The sequence below is a fragment of the Protopterus annectens genome, chromosome 1.part0 (genome assembly GCF_019279795.1).
Source record: "Protopterus annectens isolate FY-2018-M chromosome 1.part0, PAN1.0, whole genome shotgun sequence".
In the NCBI taxonomy this organism is placed as follows: domain Eukaryota; kingdom Metazoa; phylum Chordata; order Ceratodontiformes; family Protopteridae; genus Protopterus; species Protopterus annectens.
The window spans coordinates 937,727,299-937,754,878 of NC_056725.1; the positions used below are offsets into that span (position 1 = coordinate 937,727,299).

A 27,580-nucleotide genomic window follows, 5' to 3' on the forward strand; every position below is an offset into this window, starting at 1 on the left:
GTTTGTCTTGTCAGATTCTTGAACTAATCCGGTAGTTGTCTTTGTTTTTCTTCTGTGAGAAAAGCCATTTGGGTGGTTGTGTCTAGATCCACACCCAGAAAAGTTATTCTTTGGGATGGAACAAGTCTTGATTTGTGAATGTTGACTGTATATCCCAAGGCCTGCAGTAGGTGGATGGCATAATTCAAGTCCTTTACCAAAGTTTGTTGGCTGTCCGCTTGTATAAGGCAGGCGTCCAGATATGGGTATATTTGAATCCCCTGAAGTCTGCAGTGTGCAATTACTGATGCCAGGCATTTCGTGAATACTCTGGGCAGTAGATAAGCCAAAGGGCAATGCTGAGAATTGATAATGCTCTGAACCTGCAAGAAATCTGAGGTGTCTTCTGCAACTTTGTCTGATAGGGACATGCAGGTATGCCTCCTTGAGGTCTAGAGTCACCAGCCAAGACCCCTTGCCCAGCATGGGAAGGAGTTGCTGTAGAGTCAGCATTTTGAATTTTGGCACAATGAGATAAGTATTCAGTGCGGACAAGTCGAGAATAGGCCTCCATTGATTTTCTTTTCTTGGAACAAGGAATAGTCTGGAATAAAATCCTTGGCCTTGTTCTGAAAGAGGAACCTTTTCTATAGCTTTTATATGCATCAAGTTGGAGATTTGTTTCAAAGCCTCTGCCCTTTGATTTGGTGGCAGGTCTGGCATGCCTTTTCTTTTTGGCATTGTGTGAAAATGGAATCTGTATCCTTTGTCTATTATTTGCAGTGTCCATTTGTCTCTTGTAATACTGTGCCAATTTTCTGAGAATAAAGAAAGCTTTCCGCCCTAAGGTGCTTCTAATTGAGCCCTGGTTGGCGGAGTCAAAGCAAAGTCATTGAGTCTGTCCTTGTGCAGCAGTTGTAGGTCCTGCACTACCTCTCTGGTTGGGAGGCTGCCATTGACGTCCTCTGTAGGAGCCTCTAGCTTGCCCTCTACCTCTGGCATGCCTGTTCTTGCCTCTCTGAAATCTTTCTGTGTCCGGAAAGGACCAATTCTTGGTAGGCCAATTTCTGCTGAATCTTGGTGGTTGGACTTGTAGAAAATCTTTGACTGTTTGTACAGATTTTGCCTTTTCCTCAAATTTCTTTAAGACCTCCTGAGCAGTGGAGCCAAATAACTTTTGCTTTTCCAGTGGAGCATCCAGAAGCTTAGCTTTAACATGGTCTGGCAGAGATTGTTCCTTCAGCCAAGCATGCCTACGTATGACTGCACCTGTCATAGCTGACCTACATGAAGCTTCCAATGCATCATAAAGTACAGTTTTGTACCTACCATAAATGTAGATGTCCGAGAGGTATGCATCTGCAGTCCTAACAAATGGGTTGTCCTGCATCAGGCAGCCCCTCGGTCGGCCGGATTCCAAAGTCTGGGTCTGGCCTCGGCTGATGTCGCACTTCACCCGACGTCATAGCTGCTGTTAATTGGGTATAAAGGCATCAGCCGACGCCATTTTCCTCAGTGTTTCTTGCCCCAGATGCCAGGTGCCCTCTAGGAAGGCTAAATTTGGATAAATGCAAATGTTTCCAAACAATAGAGAGCAAATAAAAATAAACATGTATATACATATATACAAACAAATACACCATAATAGATTCCCCCAGCTAGCTACAAGATGGGCAAATACCCTAGGAGTACCACAGAGGGGAAGGAGGGTGGGTAATCCTGACTGCAGATGCATACCTCTCGGACATCTACATTTATGGTAGGTACAAAACTGTACTATGTCCTTCAAGGATGCATCTGCAGTCCTAACAAATGGGTAGAATACCATAGCCAAACTGGGGGAGGAGGTACTAGAAGATTATGGTGTAGTTAAGATCCCTTGCAAAACAGCAGTGGCAAAACCTGCTCGGGATCTGGATGTATAAAGGTAGATTATAATGCTTGGCAAATGTATGCAAGGAGCTCCAAGTAGCAGCCTCTAAAATGTCTTTGGTAGCCACTCCTCGTAAAAAAGCTGTGGTAGTGGCTGTAGCCCTTGTGGAGTGAGGTCTGATGTTTTCTGGAGTTGTTTTTCCATGATAAGAGTAACAAAATCTAATGCAATTTCCTATCCATTTTGAGATGGTCTGTTTTGAAATTGCTTTTCCTTCCATTCCTGTCGCATATGCTACCAGAAGCTGGTCAGTTTTTCTATTGTTCTTGGTTCTGTCCAGGTAGTAGCGCAATTGCCTATGCACATCCAAGGTATGTAGTAGTCTTTCCCCCCTGTTCTGTGGGTTGGGGAAGAATGTAGGTAGGTGGATTGCTTGGTTTAATGATACCCTGGAGACCACCTTTGGCATAAAAGTAGGATTAGTTCTCATAGACACTCTATCCTGATGGAAGATAAGGAAGGGCTGTACTGCCATTAATGCCTGTAATTCAGAAACCCTTCTTGCTGAAGTGACTGCAAGCAGGAAAGCAGTTTTCCAAGATAAGTACTGTAATTCTGCTGTTGCTGCTGGTTCAAAAAGGGGGAAGCGTCAACTTTTCTAACACAAAGTTCAAGTCCCATGTAGGCAATGGTGGCTTCCTTGGTGGCTTTACATTTTTAATTCCTCTCAGGAACTGCCTGAGTAGAGGATGAGAAAAGACTGGAGGATCCAGGTTGTATTCTGCTGAAATTGCTGATGCATGAATCTTAATGGAGGAGTAGGACAGGCCATTGTGGAAAAGCTCTGCTAAATATTCCAAGATGTTAGCTATGTTTGCCAGAGATACATTTTCTCCTTTTGCTGCACTCCAAATGAGGTATCTTTTCCATTTTGCTGAATAAGTTTTTCTTGTTGAGGGTCTGCGAGCCTCCAAGATAATGTCTTTAACCCTTTGAGATAAATCTGGGTTATTTTGTCTTATGCAATGTTCCAAGCAGCTAGCTGCAGTGTTTTCAAGTTCAGATGCAGGATTTTGAAGTTGTTCTGTGTTAGCAGTAAAGGAACTAGGGGTAGAGGCCATGCGTGTTCCCGAGACATACTCCTCAGTAGTGGGTACCAATGCTGCCTCGGCCAGTCTGGAGCTATCAGGATGATCCTTGGGTGATCTTCTTTGATCTTCAGTAGCACTTTGTGCATCAAAGGAAGAGGTGGGAATGCATATGCTGTCAGGTTTTCCCAACTGAAAGATAGGGAGTCCACCTTCCAAGCAAGTGGGTGGAATGTCCTTGTGCAGAATTTTTTCAATTGGTGGTTGTGTGGGGATGTGAATAGGTCTATTTCTGGTAGTCCCCATTTCCTTGTAATGGATTTGAAGATGTCTGGATGCAGCATCCATTCGAGGGCATCCGTGGTAGTTCTGCTTAAGATGTCTGCTAGTATATTTTCTTTTCCTGGCACAAATATTGCCTGGAGCTGAATGTTGAGGTTCAGGGCCACATTCCAGAGGTCCATTGCCATCCGGCAGAGAGGATATGAATGTGTGCCTCCCTGTTTGTTGATATACCACATAACTGTGATGTTGTCCGTCCTTATCAGCAAATGACCCTGTTGAAGAAACGGTCTGAATGCCTGAATTGCCTGCTTTACTGCCAGCATCTCTTTTTGATTTATGTGTAGTTTCAGCTGGTCTTGAGTCCATAAGCCTTGTATGCACTTGTCCACCATGTGTGCCCCCCAACCGAGGTCTGAGGCGTCCGTGGTGATAGTCTGGCTTGGGTGAGGGCTGTGGAAGGGCAGTCCTTTGTTCAACTGACAGGCCTGAGCCCACCACCGGAATTCTTGCTTCAGGCATGGGATTATTGGAATTTGGGTTTCTAGGCTGTGCTTGTGCTGAGACCATAAATTCCTTAGGTACCATTGCAACTTCCTCATATGTAGTCTGGCATGTGGAATCAATATTATGCAGGATGCCATGTAACCCAGGGCTTGCAAGACTTTCCTTGCTGTAAGCTGGTTCTGCGTTGTTAATGCCATGAAATAGAGTGGTAGGTGTTTCTGCTTTTCTGCTGTGAGGAATGCCATTTGGTTTGATGTGTCCAGTTCTGCACCCAAGAAGGTTATCCTTTGGGATGGTATCAGCCTTGACTTCTTTAAGTTGACTGTGTATCCCAGGGCTTGCAATAGGTGAATAACCTTTCTCAAATCTTCTGTTAATTTGTTTTTGTTGTCCGCTTGTAACAGGCAGTCGTCCAGGTATGGATAAATTTAAATTCCCTGAAGCCTGCAATGAGCAATTACTGATGCCAGGCATTTCGTGAATACTCTGGGCGCAGTAGATAAGCCAAAAGGCAATGCTGTGAATTGATAATGCTCTGATCCTGCAAGAAATCTGAGGTATCTTCTGCAATTTGGTCGTATGGGGACGTGCAGGTATGCCTCCTTGAGATCTAGAGTTACCAGCCAAGACTCCTTGGTCAGCATCTTGAATTTTGGAACAATGAGATATGTGTTCAGAGCGGACAGGTCGAGAATAGGTCTCCATTGGTTTTCCTTTCTTGGCACCAGGAAAAGTCTGGAGTAAAATCCTTGTCCTTGTTCCATAGACGGTACCTTTTCTATAGCTCTCATCCTTAGTAAGTGGTCTATTTGTTCTAGAGCGTTTGTCTTTTGGTTTGGAGGTAGGTTTGGCATTCCTCTCTTCCTTGGTAGAGTATGGAAGTGAAACCTGTATCCTTTGTCTATTGTCTGTAAAATCCATTTGTCTCCTGTAATGTAATGCCAGTTTACTGAAAATAAGGCTAGCTTTCCGCCTAAGGGTGCTTCTAGTTGTTCCCTGGTAGGCGGTTTCAGAGCCAAGTCACTGTGATTGTCCTGTGGTAGTGGTAGTGGCTGGATCTGCGGCAGTACTTCTCTGGTTGTTAGGCTGCCACTGACGTCCCCTGTAGGCACCTCTGGATTGACCTCTGCCTCTTGGGCCTATTCCTGCCTCTCTGTGCTCTGGTGGTGTCTGGAAAGGACCAATTCTTGGAAGGCCAGTTCCTACTAAACCTCGGAGGCTGGACCTGTAAGAAATCCTTGACTGTCTGGACAGATTTGGCTTTTCTTCCACCTTCTTCAACACTTGCTGTGCAGGGGAGCCAAACAAACTGTGTTTTCCATGGGAGCATCTAGGAGCTTTGACTTTACATGGTCTGGTAAGGATTGCTCTTTTAACCATGCATGCCTTCTGATCACTGTACCAGTCATAGCTGATCTAAAGGAAGCCTCCAGTGCATCATAGCCGCATTTTAAGGAATGATAACTGACCTGCTGAGTGTTATGTACCAATTCCTGAAGGGACTTACGGTCTAAAGGTTCAGGCGAGGACAGTTTTTTAGTTAGCTGATCTAACATAAATTCATGATACTGAATCATGTGGAATTGACAGTTTAAGGCCCTAGCCGAAAGAGTAGCAGAAGTATAAACTTTTACCCCATCTCTCTAATGCCCTAGATTCTCTTTCAGAGGGAGGGGTTTTTGGCAGAGGCAGCTGCTACAGCTTTGGGGCCCTGTGAAATAGTTTCAGGATCTGCAATAGGAGCCTTATACAAGTGATAATGTGTGTCCGATACCCTGTAGTATCTGTCGGGCTTAGCAGGGGCCGGAGGAAGAGAGTCAGGAGCAGTACAAGCATCATTAAATGCATCATCCACAACTGTAAGTACTGGAGGAATGGCTAAAGGCCTATGCTGTGGTAAATGTAAAAAGGTCCTAAGCCTTTTCCTAGAGTCTGAAAAATCCTGGCCCTGCCATTGGAATTGTTCTCTCATAGCATGCAAGGTTTCCCCAAAGAAAATTCCTCAGGAGGAGAGGCAGAGGGAATGGAGTCTTCTGCATCAGAGTCCTCATATGGAGAATAAGGGCCTTCTGGAGGATTTGTATTTTCTGAATCATCAGAGGAGTAATCTGTAGAAACAGGCTCAGGGGGCTCTGCTCTAGGCCTCTTCTCTGGAGGTGGGTGAGAGGCCCTGTCAGGGTGAGGCTGGGATCCCCTGATCAAAGAAATGAGATTCTCTGCTAGACTAAGCATTTGAGTACTAGAGCTAGGCCTGTGAGAGGGGGTTTTAGCAGGCACGGTCTTTGTTGATTTAGCTGCTTTAGCCCTGGCAAAAGCCTTAATTGACATGGATGCAGGCGGCCTAGCAGCTCCACGTGCAGGAGTAGATATATCTAAAGGGACAGTATCTGATAAATCCTGAGAACCTGTAAGAGCAGGTGGAATTTCAGTAGCAGATTCAGCCATGCTGGATGAGGCCTCGGAAGGAGGCATGATTTCGGCTGAAGGAAGAACCGCGGACTCGGTTTCAGCCGAAACAGAGACACTCGCGGTTGGCTTAACCGCGGTTTCGGCCGAAACCGCGGACCGCGAGTGTCTGTCCTTTTCCTTACGTTTTTTAGCTAATTGTGAAGTCGGAGTCTCCGACGGCATGTTGTAAGCAAAAGCGGAGCCGAAAAACTCCTCTGCAAACTCCGACCGACGTCTAAGTGTCCGTCGGTTGAAGGAAGCACAGGCTAGACAAGCTGCTACGTCGTGGTCTGGGCCTAAACAAGGTAGGCAGTAAGAGTGGAAATCTTTATGAGGTATTTGTTTCCCACAAGTTAAACAGTTATTCACTTTTTCTGACATCGGCTGAGGCAAGAAAGAGTCCCCAACGGGGTACTTAGCTTTTTAGAAGTCTTCGGTAGTAGCAATCTCTGGTTCTGACCGACCGGCACTTGCGAACAGCTTCTGCTTCGGGCGCCACGCGGCAAGAAAGACTGAGGAAAATGGCGTCGGCTGATGCCTTTATACCCAATTAACAGCAGCTATGACGTCGGGTGAAGTGCGACATCAGCCGAGGCCAGACCCAGACTTTGGAATCCGGCCGACCGAGGGGCTGCCTGAGGCAGGACAACCCATTTGTTAGGACTGCAGATGCATCCTTGAAGGACATCCACACTGTAAGAAATGGCTGCTAACCTGCTGGGAGTTATGTACCAGATCCTGAAGTGATTTGCGATCTAGGGGTTCAGGTGAAGACAGTTTCTTATGCAATTCATCTAACAAATACTCTTGGTACTGTATCATATGAAATTGACAATTTAATGCCCTCATAGAAAGAGTAGCAGAAGTATACACTTTTTTACCCCATCTCTCTAAAGCCCTGGACTCCCTTTCAGAGGGGAGTGGATTTTTAGAAGTGGCAGCTGCAACCCCTTTAGGGCCCTGGGAAATAGTTTCTGGATCAGCAGAGTGAGCCTTGTAAAGAAAAAGATGCGAGTCCGGGACCCTGTAGTACCTATCGGGTTTGACAGGGGACGGAGGAAGAGTGTCAGGGGTTATGCTAGACTCAGAGTACACATCATCAATGACATTCAAAACAGGAGGAATAGCCAAAGGTCTATGCTGAGGTAAATGCAGAAAAGTTCTTAATCTTTTCCTGGAATCAGAGAATTCCTGGCCCTGCCATTTGAAATGCTCTCTCATAGTGTGAAGGGTCTCCCCGAAGGATAGTTCTTCAGGAGGTGTGGCCGAGGGGATTGATTCCTCTGCATCGGAATCTTCGTAGGCTGAAAAAGCCTCCTCCTGGTAGTCCGAGAGAGCAGAGCCATCAGAGGCCTCCTCTGAGGAGTGGGGATCAGAGGGCTCAACCCTGCGCCTTTTGTCTAGAGGGGGTTGAGAGCCCCTGTCCGGATGGGGTTGAGAGCCCCTAATTAAGGAAATAAGGTCCTCTGCTAAAGTTAGAATCTGTGAACTTGTAGAGGGTCCCTGAGGAATAACCCTGGGAGGCACAGCTTTTGCATGTTTAGCAGCTTTAGCCCTGGTGAATGCCTTTATGGACATGGATGCAGGAGGCCTAGCTGCACCACATGCTGGTGTAGTTTTGTCTAGAGGAATGGTGTCGGAAATTTCCAAGACACCAGTTTCTGAAGGAAATTCAATAACCGACTCAGCAGGGGCCTCCGGGGCCGAGGTTGTCGGTTGAGCGGTTTTGGGGGTCGGAAGTACCAAGGACTCTGTTTCAGCCGAGACAGAGACACTCGCAGTAGGCCTGGCCGTGGTTTCAGCCGAAACCGCAGCCCGCGTGTGTCGGTCCTTGTCCTTCTGTTTCTTTGTTAAATGTGAAGTCGGAGTCTCCGACGGCATATTGTATGAAAAACTAGCCCCAAAAAATTCCTCTGCAAACTCCGACGTCTAAGAGTGCATCGGTTGAAGGAAGCACAGGCTGAACAGGCCGAGACGTCGTGGCCTGGGCCTAGGCAGGGGAGGCAGTAAGAGTGGAAATCCTTATGAGGTATTTGTTTCCCACAAGTTAAGCAATTATTAACTTTATCTGACATCGGCTGAGGCAAGAAAGAGTCCCCAATGGGGTACTTAGCTTTTGAAGTCTTTGGTAGCTGAATTACAGGAGCTGGCCGACCGGCACTTGCGAACTGCTTCTGCTTCGGGCACCACGCGGCAAGAAAGACTGAGGAAGATGGCATCGGCTGACGCTTTTATACCCCAGGCTCTCTGACGTCGGGGAAAGGGCGACATCAGCCGACGCCGGACCCAGACTTTGGAATCCGGCCGACCGAAGGGCTGCCTGAGGCAGGACAACCCTTATGTGATGACTGCAGATGCATCCTTGAAGGACATCTGCTTGAGCAGTGGATGACAGAAGAGGGGAAGTTCTGTGTTATAATGAGCTGAAATGGCTGAGGAGTGAATTTTTATTGAGGAAAAAAGACAGGCCCTGGTGAAGCATCTCAGTTAAGTATTGTAAAATCTGAGGTAAATTGGGCACTGCTGTGGTCATCCCTTGAGAATGGTTCCAGGCACAGAATCTTTTCCATTTTCAGCATAAGATTTTATAGTACTAGGTCTCCTTGCCTCTAAAATGATATTCATCACTGGTTTACTGAGGGATGTTAAAGGAGAGATTAGGTAATTAGTCAGGCTGCTAGGTTCAGTGTTTGAAGCTGAGGGTGCAGAATCTGGTTTTCCTGCTGAGACAGCAGGGTAGGAGTCTGAGGCAGGTGCCATGGGGCCCACAGTGACACACTGTGCAGGAGGGGGTACCAATGTTGGCATGGCCAGTCTGGTGCAATCAAAATCGTCCTTGGTTTGTCTTGGTTGATCTTTAGTAGTACTTTGGAGAGCAGAGGCCGAGGAGGAAAGGCATAAACTGTTAGGTTTTTGCAGCTGAAGAGAAGAACATCCACTTTCCAAGCTTGTCTATGGGGAGTCCCTTGTGCAAAATTTTTCCAATTTATAGTTCTGGGGGGAGGCAAACAGGTCTATATCTGGGCTCCCCCATTTGCCTGTCAACATGTTGAAAATCCTTGGTTCCAGTTTCCACTCGTGTGGGTCCATGAGATTTCTGCTTAGTCTGTCTGCCAGTGTATTTAGTTTTCCTGGTAGGAATTGAGCTTGTAGATGCACTTGGTAGCTCAAGGCTGTGTTCCACAATGCCATTGCTAGTCTGCAGAGGGAGTAAGAATGTGTACCCCCTGCTTGTTTATGTACCACATAACAGTGGTGCTGTCCGTCTTTACCATTAATTGTCCTGGAAGAATGTGGTCCCTGAAGGCTGTCAGAGCATTCTGTACAGCTAACATTTCTTTTAGATTGATGTGCAGGTGCATTTGACTTGGGTTCCATTTGCCCTCAATGCACTTCCCTGCCAGGTTCGCGCCCCCCCCCCCATGCATAGTCTGATGCATCTGTTGTTAGGGTTTGGGCGGCAGGGGGTAGTGTGAATGGTAGTCCCTTGTTTTGGTGGCAGGCCTCTGCCCACCAAAGGAACTCTAGGCGTAGGCAAGGTATGATAGGAATCATTGCTTCTAGATCCTGAGAATGTTGACATCATAGGCTTTTTAGATACCATTGTAGTTTCCTCATACGCAGTCTTGCATATGCAAACAGAAGAATGCAGGAGGCCATGAACCACAAGACTTGTAGTATTTGCCTTGCAGATAGCAGGGTTTTTGTGGCCACTTGTTTGGAGTAGGTTGTCAAGTGAATATGTTTCTCTGGCGTGAGGAAAGCCATCTGGGAAGTTGTGCTCAAGCTTGCTCCCAGGAATATAATTTGTTAACAGGGTACCAGGTGTGATTTCTTTTCGTTTATGGTGTATCGCAGCCAAGTTAGCACCCTCTTTACAAAAGCCCGATGATTCAAAAGTATGTCCTGGTTTTCTGCCTGAATTAGACAATCCTCCAGGAATGGGTATATTTGAATATTTCTTTGCCTGCAAAATGCAATGGACTGGAGCTAGGCACTTTGTGAATACCCTGGGCGCAGTAGATAAGCCGAAGGGCAGTGCAGAGAACTGATAGTGCGTGTAGCCTGCTTTGAAGCGTAAGTATCTTCTGCAAGATTCTCTGATTGGGATGTGCAGGTATGCTTCCTTTATCTCTAGTGTTGCCAACCAGGCATCTTTGTCTAGCATAGGAAGCAATTGGTGAAGAGTCAGCATCTTCAATTTTGGAATCACCAAAAAGGTATTTAGAGTAGACAGGTCCAGGATCAGACACCATGAATTGTCTTTTCTGGGTACCAGGAAAAGTCTTGAGTAGAAACCTTGCCCCTTTTCCTCTTCTGGTACCAACTGAATAACCCCTATGCTTAAGAGAGAGAGTACTTACTTTTGGGCCTCTGCCCACTGATTTGGAGGTAGATCTGCCAAACCGCTTAGAGTTGGTAATGTGTGGAAGTGAAATCTGTATAGTACAGTTGTGTACATACCATGAATCTAGATGTTCAAGTGTATTCACTGTTGCAGTCATTACTCTTGGGTTATCCTGCTGGCAGGCTACCCGCAGTCGGCCTGAATTCCAAAGTCTTGGTCTGGCATCGGTTGCTGTCGCCTCTTCCCTGACGTCAGTGCGCCAGGGGTATAAAAGATGCAGCAGACGCCATTTTCTTCAGTTTTTCTTGCCCCAGATGTCAGGTGCCCCCAAAAGGGTAGGCTAAATAGATTACGCCAAAAAACATGCATGCAGTAAGGTTAACATTTCCTTCTTCTGCAAGCAATACTCCACATAGGTTGTATAGAATAGAGACGTACAGATAAGACCCAGCAAATGAAAGGGGGATGGTGGAAGGGTAACCTGGACTGCAACAGTGAATACACTCGAACATCTACATTCATGGTAGGTACACAACTGTACTATGTTCATTGTGTTTCACTGTTGCAGTCATTACTCTTGGGTTGAATCCCAAAGCTGAGGATGGGTGGCTGGGCTAAATAAGATTAGGAGAGGCTATGAGGCACTGCAGAACTGCAGTGGCAAAGCCTGCTCTGGATTTAGAGTAGAGAGGCAAGTGGTAGTGCTTTGTGAAAGTGTGCACCGAACTCCAAGTTGCAGCCTCTAAGATATCTTTGGTTGGTACTCCTCTGAGAAAGGCTGCTGAAGTGGCTGCTGCTCTGGTAGAATGTGGCCTAATGCCCTTAGGCACTGATTTGTCATGCTGTGAGTAGCAGAAGCGAATGCAATAGCCTATCCATTTTGAAATAGTCTGTTTTGAGATAACCTTTCCTTGTGATCCTGCAGCATATGCCACTAAAAGTTGCTCAGTCTTTCTGAAAGCTTTAGTTCTGTCCAAGTAGAAGCGTAGCTGTCTGTGTATGTCCAAAGAATGCAGAAGTCTCTCACCCTTGTTCTGTGGGTTTGGATAAAAGGAAGGCAAGTGAATGGTTTGGTTAAGGGCCACATTGGACACCACCTTAGGCATAAATGTAGGGTTCGTCCTCAGAGAAATCCTGTCTGGATGGAAAATGATAAAAAGGTTCCACTGCCATGAGTGCCTGTAACTCCGAGACTCATCTTGCAGAGGTTATTGCTAGGAGCAAAGCTGTTTTCCAGGATAAGAATTTAATATCCGCTGTTGAGGCCGTCTGAAAAGGAGGCAGGGTGAGTTTTTCCAAGACATAATTTAGGTCCCATGCAGGTATTGGTGCTCTCCTTGGGGGTCTTATGTTTTTGGCCCCTCTGAAGTACTGTTGTATTAAAGGATGAAAAGATAGGTGGTTCCCTATTGTAATGGGCTGAAATGGCACACGCATGAATCTTAACTGATGAAAAGGATAGGCCTTTGTCCAGCATCTCAGTTAAATATTGTAAAATCTGAGGAATATTTGGTACAAACGTGTCAATTCCTTGTTCGTGGTTCCAAGCACAGAATCTCTTCCTTTTTTCTGCATAAGATTTTCTGGTACTGGGCCTCCTGGACTCCAAGATAACATCCATTACAGCTTTGGAGTGGAGTGTTCTGAATGGCTACATTATCCGCCATGCTGCCAGATTTAAGGTACTGATTTGGCTGTGCAGGATCTGATTGTTTTGTTGGGTCAGTAGGTGAGAAGTTTGAGGCAATGTCCAGGCTGAACCTTGAGACAAGGTCTTTAGGAGTGGGTACCAGTGCTGGCTTGGCCAGTCTGGGGCAATCAATATCATTTTTGGCTTCTCTTGTTTGACCTTTAGGAGTACCTTGGGGAGGAGAGGCAGTGGAGGAAAGGCATATACTGTTAGGTTTTTCCAGCTGAAGGATAGGGCATCCACTTTCCATGCTTGCTTGTGGTAAATCCTTGTGCAGAACTTCTGTAGTTGGCAGTTGTGAGGGGAGGCAAATAGATCTATGTCTGGACATCCCCATCTCCTTGTTATCATGCTGAAGACTTCTGGATCCAGTTTCCACTCATGGGGATCCATGAGGTTTCTGCTTAGTTCGTCTGCCAGAGTATTTATTTTTCCTGGCAGGAATTGTGCTTGCAGGTGAACTTGATAAATCAGTGCTGTGTCCCACAAAGTCATGGCTTGTTGCAGAGGGGGTAGGAATGTGTGCCTCCCTGCTTGTTTATGTACCACATGACTGTAGTATTGTCCATCTTTATCGGTCGTTGTCCTGGATGAAGTAGATCCTTGAAAGCTGTCAGGGCATTCTGAACAGCTAGCATCTCTTTTTGATTGATATGAAGATGCATCTGGCTTGCGGGCCATGTGCCCTGAATACATTATCCTGCCATGTGGGCCCCCCAGGCATAATCTGATGCATCCATTGTTAGTGTCTGCCTGGCTGTGGGTAAAGTGAAAGGCTGTCCCTTGTTGTGGTGACAGGCCTGTGCCCACCATCGAAACTCCTGTTGCAGGCAGAGAATGAGGGTAATTAATGTTTCCAGGCTGTGGCAATTTTGAGTCCAAACACTTTAGATACCACTGTAGTTTCCTCATATGCAGTCTGGCATATGGAATTAGCAGAATGCAGGATGCCATGAAGCCCAAACCCTGCAAAATTTTTCTTGCAGATAACTGGGTCTTTGTTGCCAACATTTTGAAGTAAGAAGTCAGTTGTCTTTGTTTGTCTGGTGTGTGATAAGCCATCTGGGCAGTTGTGTTTAAGCTTGCACCCAGGAATATTATCTCTTGAGAGGGTACTAGTTTTTATTTCTTTTCGTTTACTGTGTACCCTAGGCAAATTAGTAATCTTTTTACAAACGCCAGATGCTGTAGCAGAGTGTCTTTGTTCTCTGCTTGAATACGGCAGTCGTCCAAGTAAAGATATACTTGAATTCCTCTTTGTCTGCAAAATGCAATTACTGATGCCAGGCATTTGGTGAAGACCCTCGGCACAGTAGATAAGCCAAAGGGCAGTGCAGAGAATTGGTAATGCATTGAGCCAGCTATGAATCTGAGGTATCTTCTGCAAGATTGTCTGATTGGAACATGCAGGTATGCCTCTTTCAGGTCCAAAGTAACGAGCCAAGCCTTCTTGCCCAGCATGGGCAGTAGCTGTTGCAGAGTCAACATTTTGAATTTTGGAACGTCCAGAAATGTGTTTAGAATAGACATGTCCAGTACTGGTCTCCAGGCTTTGTCCTTTCTGGGCACCAGGAAGAGTTTTGAGTAAAATCCTTGTCCCTGCTCTTGTTGTGGTACTGGCTGAATGGCCCTCATGTCCATGAGGGATGAAACTTGTTTTTGCGCCTCTGCCCATTGACTGTGTGGCAGGTCTGGCATACCTTTTGCCCTTGGCAGGTTGAGAAAGTGGAACCTGTAGCCCTGAGACACTATGTTCAAGACCCACTTGTCCTGGGTAATCATGTGTCAATTTGGTGAAAAAAGTGCTAGTTTTCCCCCTAAGGGGGCTGCCAAAAGATAAGTGCTTGGTTCTGGCAGAGGAAAGTCAATGGGACTGTTTCCTGTATGGTTGTGATTTGTCTTCTCCGCTTTTGGAGGTAGAAGCACCCCATTGTTTAGGCCTGTATGAGCCTTGGGGCTGTGATCTACCTCTGGGGCATCTGTATCTGCCTCTTTGTGGCCTGTCTGACACTGGAAAGGACCAATTCTTTGTAGGCCAGTTCCTACTAAATCTGGGTGGCTGTACCTGTAGGAAATCCTTAACTGTCTGCATGGATTTCGCTTTATCCTCCATTTTCTTCAACACATCTTCTGCCTTAACACCAAACAAAGTATCATACTAAAATGGAGCATCCAATAATTTTGCTTTAACATGATCAGGCAGATTCTGTTGCTTTAACCAAGCATGCCTTCTAATGACAGAACCCGTAACAGAGGCCCTGCAAGAGGCCTCCAGTGAATCAAAACCACATTGCAAAGAATGCTTTCCCACTTGTTCAGCTGCATGCAATAAATCCTGCATTTCCTTGTTATAAGAACATTCAGAATTTGTCAGCATTTTCTGTTTAAGCAGTGACGTTAAGTATTGCTGATATTTAATCATATGAAACTGACAATTTAAAGCCCTTACAGCCAAGGTAGCAGAAGTGTAAACTTTTTTCCCCCATCTGTCCAGTGCCCTAGAATCCCTATCAGAGGGGACATGGTTTTTTGCAGTGGAAGCCTTGACCCCTTTGGGACCCCAAGATATAGTTTCTGGGTCAGCAGCAGGGTTTTTATATAGAAATTTATGAGAGTCTGGAACCCTGTAGTATCTGTCTGGCTTAGCAGGTGCAGGGGGTAAAGAGTCAGGAGACAGGTCGGACTCTGAAAATACATCATCTACAATGTCTAGAACAGGTGGAATAGCAAGAGGTCTGTGCTGAGGCAGTAAAAGAAAATCTCTGAGCCTTTTCTTAGATTCTGAATAATTTTGGCTCTCCCAGTGAAAATGCTCCCTCATGGTATGCAGGGTTTCCCCAAAAGTATAAACCTCAGGAGGAGAGGCTGAAGGAATAGATTCTTCAGCATCAGAATCCTCCTAGGGAGGAAAAGAGTATCCCTGTTCAGAAGAGGAGTCAGAGGAAATTGAAACCTGATCAGAAGAGTCATATTCTGTCTCTTGCCTAGGCCTCTTAGGAGGGGGATGGGAACCCCTGATCAAAGTAATTAGGTCTTCGGCCATTTTAAGCATCTGTTTCTTAGGCATGGAAGTCTGTCCAGGAGAATGCTGCACTTGTTTCTTTGTCTTTAGAGCTGTTTTAGTCTTTGAAGCTGAGGTAGGCTTGACATACAATTGTGTAGGTCTGAAAACACCCTCAGAAGCCAATGCCTGCTCAGCGGCTCCAGACCCATCTGAGGGAATAGTTTCCGAGGGTCCAATACCTTGAGTATCCAGAGGCCTAGTCGGCTCCATGTGGGAGTCGGTAGCGGACATCAGGGGCTGCGAAAGCGCCTCACTGAAAATCGGTGACTGGCCTAGCGGTGGCCTTGTCGGTTTTGGACCTCAGATGCCTGTCCTTTTCCTTGCATTTTTTATAAACTCCGGTCTTCGGCTGTTCCGACGGCATTATATAATTAAACCTTCAGCCAACGTAATGAAAAATCATACTGACGCTTAATGGTGCGTTGGTTAAATCTAGCACAAAACTGACAGCTAGCAACATCGTGATCAGGGCCTAGGCAAGGAATACAGTAAGAATGAAAATCCTTATGAGGTATTTGCCTCCCACAAGAAATACAATTGTTAACTTTTTCTGACATCAGTCTGGAGCAAGAAAAAGGTTTCCCCAATGGGGTACTTAGCTTTAATGAAGACTTCGGATCTGAAATTCAAATTTGAAACTCTCAGGAGTCGGCCGACTGACACTTGCGAACTGCTTTTGCTTTGGGCATCGCACGGCAAGAAAGACTGAAGAAAATGGCGCTGGCTGCTTTTATGCCCCTGGCGCACTGACGTCAGGGAAGAGGCGACCGCAGCAGACACCAGACCAAGAATTTGGAATTCAGGTCGACTGCAGTTAGCCTGCCAACAGGATAACCCAAGAGTAATGACTGCAACAGTGAAACACGATGAACATTCATGGGACACTATTTAAAACCCATTTGTCCTGGGTAATGAGCCCCCAGTTCTTTGTATGAAGTGCAAACTTTCCCCCCAAAGGGGCAGTCTGTTGAGAAGTGCTTGGAAGTTTTAATAAGAAGTCATTGAGATGGTTTACCATAGGGGGGAGTTTTATTACTCCCAGGTTTGGAAGTGGAGGCCCCCCACTGCTTAGTCCTGTGCATACCCTGGGACTGAAGCCTGAATGCTCTGCTGGATCTGGGTTTGGACTGAAGATCTGGAAGAGGCAGGAAAGGACCAATTCTTAGAAGGCCAATGCCTACTAAATCTCAGAGGTTGTACTTGTAAAAAATCTTTAACGGTTTGCATAGATTTAGCTTTTTCCTCCATCTTTTTAAGAAATTCTTCTGCCTTGTTGCCAAACAGTTGATCCTGATTTAAGGGAGTATCCAGTCATTTCGCTTTAACATAATCTGGCAAGGACTGCTCCTTAAGCCAAGCATGCCTTCTAAATACAGACCCAGTTACAGCAGCCCTGCAAGATGCCTCTAGTGAATCAAAACCACATTGCAACGTACGTTTACCAACTTGTTCAGCAGAATGCATTAAATCCTGTAAATCCTTATTTTTAGCACAATCAGGAATCAACATCATTTTCTGTTTAAGCAATCCAATAATATGTTGCTGACACTTTAACATACGAAACTGGCAATTCAAGGCCCTAAAGGCCTGTGATGGGGTAGGAGTAAGAAATCCCTAAGCCTTTTTTTAGAATCAGAGAAATCCTGACTTACCCCAACAAAAATGCTCCCTGAGAGTATGCAAGGTTTCATCCAAAAGAGAAATCCTCTGGGGGAGAAGCAGAGGGAATAGAGTCCTCAACATCAGAATCCTCAGAGGTAGATAAGGGTAAATCCTGGTCATCAGAGGAAATAGAAATTTCAGAATCCTGGTCAGAAGTATCATAAGCAAACTCCGTCCTAGGTCTATTAGAGGGGGAAAGGTTGGCTTACCCCGAATAAAGTAATAAGGTCTTCAGTCATTCTTATCACTTAGTTTTAGGCATAGAGGCTTGACCATGCAGTCTGGGCGTCAGTTTTCTAGGCATGGTTCGAGTTTTAGGCCTTGAAGAAGAAGATGGTGTTGGTTTAATATGCAAGTCAGTAGGCCTGAATACACCCTCAGAAACTGGTACCTGCACAGTGGCTCCAGACCCATTCAAGGTAGAAACATCCGCAGGTTCCACAGTTAGACTCCGAATGGGTCTCAGTAGAGGCCTGCGAATCTGAAGTAGTGGGTTATCAGGGGCTGCAAAAGTGCCTCACTGAGGCCTCGGCGGCTTGTCTCTGTCTTTATCTTTGCGTTTTTTCAGAATGTCAGTAGTCGGATGGCTTACTGAAGACATATCGGGATAATTAAACTGAGCACCAAAATATTTAGAAGCAAAAAATATATATACCGATGATGGATAGTTCGTGGTTTAAATAAGGCACAAAACCAACAGTGAGGCACGTCGAGGTCAGAGCCTAGGCAAGGAATACAGTACGAATTAAAATTTTTATGCAGTATTTGCTTTCCACAAGAAATGCAATTATTTACTTTTACTGACATTGGTTTAGAGAAAGAAAAAGTTTCCTCAATGGGGTACTTAGCTTTTAGTTGAAGACTTCGGTTCTGAAAAATCGAAAACAAAAATTTCAGGAGTCGGCCGACCGGCACTTGCGAACTGCTTCTGCTTTGGGCACCGCACGGCAAGTAAGACTAATGCAATGATGTCGGCTGCATGTTTTATACCCCTGACGACCTGACGTCACGGAAGAGGAGACAGCAACCGATGTAGGACCCAAGACTTTGTTAATCAGGCTGACTGAGGGCTACTGCAAGCACAACCCAAATATGATGACTGAAACAGTGAAACACGAAGAACATCACCCCATTATACAACAACACTAACACCACTCATTATTAGAGTCTGATAAAAACTATATACAGATCTCTCAAATGTCCAGATTTTTGCAGAATGTCCAAATTTTTGTCTCTTATTTTTAGTCTGTTCCTCATAAAATTTGTGGTTTTCTAGCAAATCACTGAGGATTAAAGTCAATAAATAATGACATATTTGAGTTTCAGACTTCACATCCTTACACAAATCCTTTTATCCTAGCAACTTTCTAAGTTTACAAGAGCAATATTAAAAATATGTCCCTATTTATGAGCCTTTAATTCTCCCATTATTTTAGGCCCCTGTCCAGATTCCATGAGCTAAGGAGTTTAGAGGTACAGATATGTCACATGTGTTATAATAAATGGCAATCAAAAAGGTATGTTGTTCAAATGTAGATGTCAGACGAGTGACTCAGATCAGTGATTAAGAAAACAATACAAGACTTACATTGCTGGCCTTCTCATGAACTCAGAAATAAGGATAAGCAGGCAAAAGTTTCAGTTTATCAGTGATGCCCATTTAGCACAGTCTGGTAAAGTAATACAAGGTACTGTAATGTTATTTCAGGAACCAAACCAAGGCAGATAAATGAGCCACTTTCAAATGTTCAAGTCTCTATTGACAGCCTACCTTCTAAACTAATCCCCAAAAACTAGAAAGAGAAATAACAGGAGAAAAAGTCTGAAACTGTTTCAGCTGTAACCAAACATGAATGATAAAGCAAAAGGATTTGCAGACACATTTAAATAAATGAACCAGAAATACAGTTCAGTACGACTTCTGAACAAATGGCTGAATGACTGTTGCCTTAATTACACATGAATTTTAAAGAAGCTAATCAGGAGGTGGTAACAGACTGATAAAATCCCGAGACAGAGGCACTTACTAGACAACTATTTACCACAGCTTTTGTACAATAAAGTTAACTGCCACATTTCTGACAAATGTGCACTGCTAATGGCACTATTCAATCTTCCTAGCTCAAAGGCCCAACATTGACAACTGGCTGTGTACAAAGAGTACACATCCTGCCCATGTCTACACAGATGTTTTCAAGACAGTACACATTTCTCACCACCTCCCTAAATGATGCTGGTCAAGTAGCTACTTTCTACTGTTCATATACATGCAAACAGTCCTTACCCTTGGGGTTTGATCTTGGATTAAACAACTCTGTGAAGGATCCATTCACTGACACAGCTGAAATAAAATTATAATGGGCTGGTACAAACATATGCAGTAACATGCGTCTGCCAATAACAATGAGCAGGTACTCTGCATGTCCTGCCAATTATCGGGATTTGGAGAATGAATTGTGGAATGCCTCACATGAGGAGGGCTTATGTGAAGACTGCTAGCCTTATGGAGCAAAAGTATGAAGAACCTTCAATTCAAACGTAGTGTGCTAATACAGGCTTAAGGTATACTGCACCTATAATATTCACATGGAGTGTCTGCACCATAACAAATGGACATCTGGGTACCAAACGTGACAAATGCACACCTTCAGGAAGGCAAAACCAAAGTGGTTCCAACAGCTATCCAATTTTTAAAAGTCTGATAATGATAGGTACCCACAAACTGGGAGGACCTACTCGGTGAGTAAGCTGTGCAACAATCATGAATAATATGCTAACGGAGAGATGTTCCTAACCTTATAGCCTGGGTTATAAGAAGGTGTATGTCTGAATAATTTAGGAGATTACAAAGAATTAAGAAACAAAAAGCAAGCTGCAATAAAATATCCATTTTTTTCTGCAACTGTCAATGCTACTTCAAAATAAAAGGATCACAAATCACCATACCCATTGAAATGGGAGTTCAGTACTAAAACAAAGATTCACCTGGCAGAAACACAACTGTTCTTAGCTCATATAATGACAGAGATTGCGTATTCCATACCAGTACATGGAAGCAAGAAACACTGTGGCAAGATGTTGCCCAAAGCAGAAGTAGCAGCAGAATTCCTACCTGCTACACCAGTTTCGGGACATATAGGCTGGATTACAATGCTTTGAACGTCTGAACTACAATGCAGTGATCTGCATTCAGAACTATGTCAAATGATACAATCTATGCTGCAAGCCCTTTATTCAAATTTCTGGGGCACCAATGTCAAATACCTTTGCGTCTCAACCTCTTACTGCAAGAATCTGGAATCTGGACAAAGCCTAAAATAATGTGTGTGGGTGTGTGTGTGTGTGTGTGTGTGTGTGTGTGTGTGTGGGGGGGGGTCCAAAGACCCAAAACAGATTTCAAATATCGTTATAAATTTGCAAAGTTGCTAGAACATGATTTGTGTTAGCAAGCTTTTTTAAGAGTACAAAGTCTGAAACTCAAATGTACGTCACTACTTCCTGATTTCAATCCACAATGACTTGCTAGAAAACCACAATCATCATTAGGAAGAGACCAGAAATGAGACAAAAATCTGAACACTGTGTTAATATCTGCACAGTTGAGAAGTAAGACTACCTTCCATATTTCCAAGCCATTAGACTGCAACCGTTTCATCTTTAAAATATATTTAATTTTTAATTGTAATGTTAATTAGAGCACTGAGCCACGAGGACCTTTTTGCAGACTCAGCCACAGAGCACTATGTCAACTGACTACCCCCAAAATCAAAAATAGGCAAATGGAAGCAAGGTAGTCAAACCTGTAACAGGAAGCAGTTTATTAGCCTTGATCATTTGTTGTGTCATACAATGGATGGTGCAGTGGTGCAGCAGTAGTGTTGTCGCCTCACAGCAAGAGGTTCTCCAGTTCGATTCTTGGCTAGGGTGCCTTCTGTGCGGAGTCTGCAAGTCTTCCATGCGTTTGTGTGGCTTTCCTCTGGGTGCTCCGATTTGGTTTCTTCCCACGTTACAAAGACATTCATCTGGAACATTTCTCCCCAGGCCTCTGCTGAAAATTGGCTTAGTTCCAAGTCGGATTTTCTGGGTTAACAAATGTTAAATAAATAAATTTTCACCTTTTAAAGTTAGTAATGTAGTCAGGTGAGCTCATTTTCAGAAATAGTAACCAAAGTTAGACATTAATAAGTAATAATTATGAAATTAGGTTATTAACTTCCTCCTCCTCAAATGAAGATTTAACCAAGACAACAAAATGAAAGCTGCTTATCTTATGCTTTACTATTTCTAAGTTTCTGCCCCATGTCACCAATTCAAATTTCCTGAAATTCCTTACTTGAGAACAACCTCGATTCATAGGCTGATCACTTCTGATACAAGGAACAGGACTAAGGAATGTAAATAAACAAGTTTTTTCCAACAAATGACATTTTTCCTGACAATATTATGCACCCCCTACCCCCAACTGAGCAATCTTAAGCGTCAGCATTCCCAGAGAAAAAAAGAGCAGCTGAATAAACTGTATTACAGCAGCAGGAAAGGGAACTACTGCGGTGCCTCGCTGCTGAATGAACTGGGGCAAGTGAGGCCAAGATAACACCGATCTTATTTCATGAGAACAGGGCAAAATGAGAAAAACAATGGACATTACTGTTAGCATACCTGTCAGCTGCCAAGAGTTTTGCAGAAAGGCCCTGATTTTCTCATATTTTTGCCCTGTCCCTCATTACATTTTTTATTTTATGATAAATCGCTCAGGATTTCTGTCAATCAATAATGGCAATCAGGTGTAAGAGTTTAATACTTCCTGTTGTTCACAGAATTGCACACTGATGCAAAAAAATGGTGCTTTATTAACTTAAGTGATTGAAACTAATATTTAAAAATTATCCCTGATTCTGCCCTTTGTCTCCTTTATTAGTTTTTGCTTTGTCCAGATGTAAACTGGCAATATACACAAGTGACAGAACGTACTCTTCTCAGTCACATTTTACACTGCATGAAGTACTGTGTAAATGTGTGGCTGGAGATACCATACACATGCACAGTACGTCATTAAAGAGAGCAGGAAGTGGAAGGTACTACAGCTCCCTCATACACTGTTTAGGGAAAAGATGCAATTTCTTTCATAAATATCAGTGTGCAATAGCAGCAATTCAATCCTGGCTGTAGATATACCCAGGATTTACCCACGGTTGCCTTTGTTTAATCACTTAGCGTTTGCCCTCATGATCAACTAAGAAAATAAGGAACTGTTATTAAGCAGCACTGTTGGCTAGCTTCCTCTGGTCTTTAAGCTGTACTACCCCACCCCCCCACCGGCATCTGCAACTGTGGCAATCTGTTCACCTTAAATAATTAAGTACTACAATATACACAGAAAAAAATATTTGTGTAAAGAAAGAATATTTATAAATATATAATCTATAACAAGGAAGGAATGAATGAGGGTAGACTTACTGCTGCAGGATCCACTCCTTCAAGATCAACTATTATGTTAAGTATACTTAACAAAAACAAAGTCCTCCTCAGAAACGGTCACTGTAGCAGTAAATCATAACATCTGTGTTGTGCTCTCCAAGACCTAGCCTGATGGCACATCTACAGTCACCCAACTCTTCCTTTCATTCTGGCAGAATGGGAAATAGTTATTACTAGGCTGGTGGACAGTCCTATAGCCCACTGGCTCCTTCCTAGGATCCTCCATCAGCCTTAAATTCTCAGACTAAAGTCAGGCAGTACAGAGAGGGAGAGCTAGCTGGTTCTGCACAGTGGCCTATACTCTCTTCTGTTGGAGCAACTCCCCCCTCCCCCACAGCTTCTTTGAGACCACACTCTCCACCACCTCAGGGGAAGAGCATTTCTGCACTGGTTTTCTCCAGCTACGTAGTGTAAATCCATTACATTAGCATGAGGTCAGCCAGCTTAGAACTCCAATGGTAAACACCTAGTGCTACTGCAAAGTGCCACCTGTATGGGAAGCCAGAGCTGCTCAACCAGCACCTACAGGCACTGGTGATTCTTAACATTAGTGTTGACTCCCGGAGCACAGCTTATGTACCAAAGGGAGGTGGACAGTTAAATTCTGGAGCTTTTGCAGCACAGTTGTGCAAAAACCTGTCCTGCCCCTAGACTACATATCCAATTTGAATGTCTACTGAAGATGTGAACTGTGTACCATACAGCAGCTTCCAAAACGTTCTGGGCAAAACATTTCTGTTAACGTTGCTGCTGCCCTAAAAGAATGTTCTCAAATTCTGCTTTGTAAAGGTTCAATACATTTACCATACAAAGCAATGCAAGTGGTCAACCATTTAGACAGTGCCTTTTTGAGGGGTAAGCCTTTTCCTTACTTAAACACACAAATGATCAGTCGGATTTTTTGGACTCTAGTGTAATGCCTCCACTGTCCATCCAATTTTACAAATAGTGCTCAAAATTAGTTTGTTATAGTAATGTCTACTCCTGACACAGCTTTGGGCACACAGCAGTATGGTTAGTCTAATGATTTGTTCACTGTGAAAGACCAAATAAGGAGGTCTAACAAAGTCCTGTGGCTCCTGAAATTCTCATGACAGTCTTAACTATTACTACAAAAGTATTTTTCAAGAAACAGTTCAGGTCTGTCAAACCACTAGGATCGTAAGGAGATAAAGGTAATTCTGCCAACATAAATTAGTCCCATGTGGGGAAAACATCACACGAAGTATGACTGGGCAAGGAAAATTACTGATGTTGAGGGGTTGAGAATGACTTTTTTAACCTTTTTTTTTTTTTTTTTTTTTTGCCTTTTTTCTCCCTCGGGGAGTGGAAGAGTAAAGTTGTTTATTCTGCATGACGAGTCAACACTGCCTTCATCTCTTACACTACTAAGAAGCTGTCAAGCTGGGGAAGATGGCAAAGTTGTGCTTTCTTAGGTGTGCACATACTGGCCTGACACATTTGGAAATCACTCTGATGGTTATGGACTATCCAAATGGGAGAGATGAAAACAGAAGATAGTGAAGTTCTACACCCAAAATTTATCCTGTGACAAAGTCTCAGCAGTGTGTGAAGATCAGCAACTCTCAGGCCCACATATATAGTGTAAAAAACGTTATTATAAAGAGTTCAGAGTTAACCACCTGAGATGTTGTATTACTTATCCTTTTAAGGTACAAGAAACAGTGTGAAACTAAAACCTTGCCCTCACTGGTGTAAAAAATGCTCTCAGTATACACTTCATTACAAAAGTTGACCCATTACTTGTAAGGCTTGTACATAATGAGGAAAAATTTGTGAGCAAGATGCATCAGTGTTACTTGAAAACAGTTTTACTGAATAACCATGATGGATAATTCCATGATTATAGTAACCGGTTTGCCATGCAGGGAAAATAAGTCAAGCACGTTTCCTAGTGGGTACTGGGACAGTGAATCAAGACAAGATGTTTTGGGTGCATCTTTCATTCCCTGTGGAACTTTAATTGCCTGCTATAAGATTGTTTTCCTCTGAAATAACAAACAGTTAGAAAATTCTGAGAAAAATTGATTCCTATGATTTCTTATCTGGAGTACAAGCCCTTCAGTGCTGATGAGTAAGGGGGTATGTACATCTGGTTTCACCATTATGTTCAATACTTACAATGTAATTTACTGGTTAACCAAAAACTCTTCTATCAGATATGTAGTCAATCTGTCCCCTAGGGGTACCACCTTTTCAAATGCCCAAAGTGGGACATTTTCTGTAGAAATGTGAGATTTTGAAAGACAAATCCTACCCACGGCCAGTGCAAAGTACAGACCTTCACCTTTTTACACAAATAAAATCTCATTATTATAGCATTTGAGTTGCTTATGCTGTTTCACATAACATTTAGGTGTTTCAGATACAAAAAAGCTGTCGTATGGAACTATTAAAGGAAACTTGGGAAATACTTTTTGTCCTAAAATCTCAAGACATTTGCTATTTTGTAGGTTTTTTGCAGGACACAATTGTGCAAAGAGGGACAGATGGTAACCCTATCTGTCCCAGTACCTTCACGGCAGGAGTCACTTTCAAGTCATGCCAATCATTACGACAATTCACAACACAGCAGACCTTGCAGAAGTATCAACAGGAATGCATACTTACTACTGTGCTTACATTGCTACCTTTTTTCCACAGTAGAAATTAATTTTTCTAGTTTATTAAAAATATTACTAACAGGAATGGCCTGAAAGTACTCCTCAATCTATTCCAAGACAGAACTTTTGCAAGAAACAGGTCTGCCAGATAAATAAAGTACAGTTGTGTACACTTACCATAAATGTAGATGTTAGAGTGTATTCACTGTTGCAGTCATCACATTTGAGTTATCTGCTTGCAGTAGCCCTCTGTCAGGTTAATTACCAAAGTCTTGGGTCCTGCGTCGTTTGTTGTCTCATCTTCCATGATGTCAGGTAGTCAGGGGGATAAAGCATGCAACCAATACCATTACATCAGTTTTTCTTGCCCCAGATGTCAGGTGCTCCCCTAATGGGAAGCAATTAAATATATATATGCAAGGTTATACCTCCAACAAAAAGCTAATACACCAAAAAACGTTTAAGCATAGTAAAGGAGAATACACGTATAGCCAAAATAAGTCAGGGGGTTGGAGGGAGGGTAACCAAGACTGCAACAGTGAAAACACTCGAACATATACATTTATGGTAAGTATACCCAACTGTACTATGTTCTTCGTGTTTCAGTGTTGCAGTCATCACATTTGGGTAGATTCCCAAAGCTAAGGATGGGAGAAGGAATTCAGATAGCATTAGGACCAGCTATAATGCCCTGCAAGACTGCAGTGGCAAAGCCAGCTCTGGATTTAGAGAAAATTGGCAAATGGTAATGCTTGGTGAAACTATGTACAGAACTCCAGGTAGCAGCTTCTAGGATGTCCCTGGTAGGAACACCTCTGAGAAAGGCTGTAGAAGTAGATGCAGCCCTGGTCGAATGGGGTCTGATCCCCTTTGTGGGATAGATTTTCAATGGTGCTTATAGCAGAAATGAATGCAATGGCCTATCCATTTAGAAATGGTTTGCTTTGAAATAGCCTTCCCCTATGCCCCTGCAGCAAATGTCACCAGCAGTTGTTCACATTTCCTTTGAGGTTTAGTCCTGTCCAAGTAAGATCAAAGTTGTCTGTGCACATCTAAGGAGTGCAGTATCCGTTCCCCTTTGTTCTGTGGATTAAAAAAGAAGGTTGTCAAATGAATGGACTGATCAAGAGCCACACTGGATACTACCTTGGGCATGAAGGAGAGAATGGTCCTGAGGGGCACCCTGTCTGCATGAAAGATGATGAAAGGCTCCACTGCCATACGGGCCTGTAATTCAGATACCCTTCTTGCTGAAGTGATTGCTAAAAGGAAGGCTGTTGTTCAAGAAAGGAATTTTAACTCTGCACTTGCAGTTGGCTCAAAAGGAGGAAGAGAGAGTTTTTCCAATACAAAGTTAAGGCCCCAGACCGGAGTTGGGGCTCTCCTGGGGGGTCTTAAGTTTTTGGCCCCTCTGAGGAACTGCTTGAGTAGTGGATGAGAGAAGAGGAGTGGTTCTGTGTTGAAATGAGCTGAAATGGCTGAGGCATAAATTTTGATGGAGGAAAAAGAAAGGCCCTTGTGAAGCATCTCGGTTAAGTACTGAAGAATCTGAGGTAAATTGGGCGCTGCTGTGCCCATCCCTAGTCTGGTTCCAGGCACAGAATCTTTTCCATTTTTCAGCATAAAATTTTCTAGTACTAGTACTCTTTGCCTCCAAACTTACATCCAACACTTGTTTATTGAGGGATGGTAACGGAGAGATTAGGTAATTAGACAGGCTGCCAGGTTCAGGGTTTGAAGCGGAGGGTGCAGAATCTGGCTCTCCTGCTGTGACAGCCAGGTAGGGGTCTGAGGCAGGTGCCATGGAGCCAGCAGTGACACACTGCGCAAGAGGGGGTACCAGTGTTGGTGTGGCCAGTCTGGTGAAATCAGTATCGTCCTTGGTTTGTCCTGTTTGTTCTTTATAGTAGTACTTTGGAGAGGAGAGTCAGTGGAGGAAAGGCATAAACTGATAGATTTTTCCAGCTGAAGGACAGAGCATCCACTTTCCAAGCTTGTTTGTGGGGAGTCCTTGTGCAGAATTTGTCCAACTGGTAGTTCTGGGGGAGGCAAACAGGTCTATATCTGGGCTCCCCCATTTGTTTATCAACATGTTGAAAGTCTTTGGTTCCAGTTTCCACTCGTGTGGGTCCATGAGATTTCTGCTTAGTTCGTCTGCCAGTGTATTTAGCTTTCCTGGCAGGAACTGAGCCTGCAGATGCACTTGGCAGCTCAAGTCTGTGTTCCACAGAGGCATGGCTAGTCTGCAGAGGGGGTATGAATGGGTAAGCCACCTGCTTGTTTATGTACCACATAACAGTGGTGTTGTCAGTCTTTACCATTAATTGTACTGGAAGAATGTGGTCCTTGAAGGCTGTCAGAGCACTCTGTACAGCTAACATTTCTTTCTGACTGATATGCAGGTGCATTTGACTTGGGTTCCATTTGCCCTGAATGCACTTCCCTGCCAGGTGAGCCTCCCATGCAAAGTCTGATGTGTCTGTTGTTAAGGGGTTGGGCGGCAGGGGGTAGAGTGAATAGTAGTCCCTTGTTTTGGT

The 27,580-nt window shown here is 44.0% G+C and overlaps 1 protein-coding gene across 17 annotated transcripts in view; it reads right to left on the reverse strand.

The window, feature by feature from the left end:
• PTPRK (protein tyrosine phosphatase receptor type K) overlaps positions 1 to 27,580 on the reverse strand; it is a 3,469,591-nt gene that overhangs the window by 2,641,570 nt on the left and 800,441 nt on the right. The gene's annotated exons all lie outside the window — the stretch shown is intronic.